The 2,997-nt window shown below is 38.0% G+C and overlaps 1 pseudogene; it reads left to right on the top strand.

The window, feature by feature from the left end:
• The first annotated feature begins 1,558 nt into the window (after positions 1-1,558).
• LOC114096525 (olfactory receptor 11L1-like) lies at positions 1,559-2,500 on the top strand (annotated as a pseudogene).
• Positions 2,501-2,997: the final 497 nt, after the last annotated feature.

The following is a 2,997-nucleotide window of genomic DNA, read 5'->3' as shown; positions in this document are numbered from 1 at the left end:
CAGTGTAGGGCATTCTTCTATATCTATAATCTCTCTGTAGGTCACCTCATTCATTCCCATGTCTTTGAATGTTATGTATATTCACATAAATTCTAAATTTATAGTCCAATCAACTCTTCTCTTTTGAGCTATATACTCACAAACCCCCAAACTCACAAACTCACAAATTGCCTCTCTACTCTCTCCACTTCATACAAATTGAACTTCATACAAATTGAACTTTTGAGTCCCCTAATCTTTTCCTTCCCACAATCTTCACCATCTAAATCAATGCACCAGTTACTGAAGCCAGAAACTCAAGAGTCATCTCCAATAATTCAATTTTCATTACTCCTAATATCTGTATGTCAGTAAGTCCCGGTGTTTCTACCTCCCAAGTACATCTTGAATTTGTCTTCTCTCCATCTTTTGTGTAACCATTTTATTCAGATATTCTATTATCTCTCACTTGGTACTCTGAAATATTCTTTTATTTCTCTCACTTTGTCCTTGAAGTTGTCCTTCTATGTATTACATAACATCAAAGGCAACTTTAAGCTGTAAATGGGATTACACTGCTGCTAACACCATCCAGTGGAATTACACAGTATTTAAAAACATAAATTCCTGAATGATCTGACCTGTCTTCTTCCTTCCTTTCTTTTCTCTTCATCTTCTTCTTCCTTTTTTCCTTCTCCTCTTCCTCTTCTTCCTCCTCTTCCTCCTTTCCTTCTGTCCTCTTTCTTTCCTCCCTCCTTCTTTCTTCTCTCCCTTTTTCTTTCCTCCTTCTCTCTTCCTGTTTTTCTCCTTGTGCTCCTTTTATCCTTCCCCCTCTTTTTCTCCTCCTCTTCCTTGTTCTTTCTATATCTCTGTCACTGTGTCTCTGTTTCTGACTGTTCTTTCTCTCTTTTTCTCTTTCCCTCCCTCCTTCCCACTTTTCCTCCCTTAGTTTTCTAAACTCAGTCCTTCCTTGCAACAATCCTTACTCCCTCTACCTGAAATGTTCTCCTTTACTCACACTCTTTACTATTGCTAGTTTACTCTTACACTACTGTATTGTGCCTCTTCTATTATTTAATGAACTTGTTTTAAGGACTAGACATACTTTGTCATGATGAAACACAATACATATAATTTAATTGGTATGGAATTTCTAAAACAGGAAACAAAATTGATCACAGATCTTATGCAATTTACACATAGATGGCTAGGGATATTCATTGTTGATGATAATACCAGCAGCAACAGCAGAGGAAACCAGAGTCAGATCTCCAAGAATTGAATACTTCTTCCTATTTTTACATATTAAAAACTGCATATTTATGTGTCATAGTCACAATTTCAAGAACCTATTCATTCTAAATATGGTGAGATAATTAAAGTCATAGATTAACTTTCCAAATGGCTCCTGGGAGGCTATGGTCAAATATATTAATTAAGTTTAAGAATCTTGCATGTCTACAGAGAAGCCAATTATGCTTGATATGTATAGTCTCTTGTTTGATTTTTTCTAAAAATAGTATTTGATCAATGGTTATTCTTTAAATTTTTACTTATGTATTTATTTTAGATCCAAATCATGGCCAGCAGTACAGATGAAAATACAACTCAAATTTCAGAAATTATCCTTTTGGGTTTTGGGGATCTCCATGGATTTCAGTTTCTTCTTTTTGGGATATTTCTGACCATTTATGTGATGACTCTCATAGGCAATATGGTGATCCTAACTGTGGTGTCAGCTGATTGCTCCCTTCATACACCCATGTATTTCTTTCTTGTCCACTTCTCCTTCCTAGAGATTGGTTATACTACTACCATTGAGCCCATAATGTTGAGGACATTGCTGTCAGCTCATGTACCTATTTCCTTCCCAGCCTGTGCTTGCCAGTTTTATTTTTTTTGCTTCCCTCGTGGCTACAGAATGCTTCTTCCTGGCTGTAATGTCTTATGATCGCTATATAGCCATCTGTAACCCACTGCACTACTCCAGCATCATGGACTTCTGGGGTTGCTTACACCTAGCTGCTGCCTCTTGGCTGGCTGGATTTCTGGCACCCATCCTTCTCATGGTCCTCATTTTTCGTTTAACATTCTGTTCTGCTAATGAGATTGACCACTTCTTCTGTGATTTGAAGCCCATCATGAAACTTGCCTGCACTGATACTCAGGTAGCTGAGATGACCTCTTTTATATGCACCTCTCTCTATTTGCCCTTGGCCCTTTCCTGCTGACCCTGGCTTCCTATATTCACATTATTTCCACTATTCTGAGGATTCCTTCTGCCACAGGGAAGCAGCGGGCTTTCTCTACCTGTTCTTCACACCTAACAGTGGTCAGTCTCTATTATGGGACACTGGGAATTGTCTATGGTTTCCCATCAGGGCCTCAGTATGAAGACATCTTAAAGTTGCTTTCCCTTCTATATACAGTGCTTACTCCTTCACTCAACCCTGTCATTTACACCCTAAGGAACAAGGATGTGAAAGTAGCTCTGAGAAAATTGGTGCAACGAGGGAAATAGACCTGGGCTAATTATGTTTGAAGCTTTTAGTGGATATGGGCATTTATTGAAAACCCCAACAACACAAAAATATTTCTATAGCATCAACAGTAGTTCATGTTAAATTGATGAGTTTTCCCATGTTTCATCAACACTCTCCCTGTTCATGAACCGGAAGTGTGTTAAGTTTCATTTGTTGGACATTTTGTAGGTACGAGGCACTATACTAATTCCTTCTGTGGATCATTGTGCTAAATCCTCATAGTAACATTAGGAAGTAGCTACTATTATTGTCCCTATTTTACAGATCACAACTGATTCTCAAAGACTAATTCGTTTACTCAAAACCATCCAGCTAGATTGTAATGAAACCACAATTTGAATCTGAGCCCAAGGCTCACCTATCAGCAAACTCATACTCTTTTCACTGACTGATGGGTTTCTTGGACCATGGAAGATATTAGTGCTGATAACCTTTCTTAGGTGAACATTGTTTAGATGTAAGGTGAGAAGGAAAA

Source organism: Marmota flaviventris, chromosome X (genome assembly GCF_047511675.1).
Source record: "Marmota flaviventris isolate mMarFla1 chromosome X, mMarFla1.hap1, whole genome shotgun sequence".
Taxonomy (NCBI): domain Eukaryota; kingdom Metazoa; phylum Chordata; class Mammalia; order Rodentia; family Sciuridae; genus Marmota; species Marmota flaviventris.
Note: the sequence above shows the minus strand (reverse complement) of the source record. Positions and strands in the feature narration are given on the sequence as shown.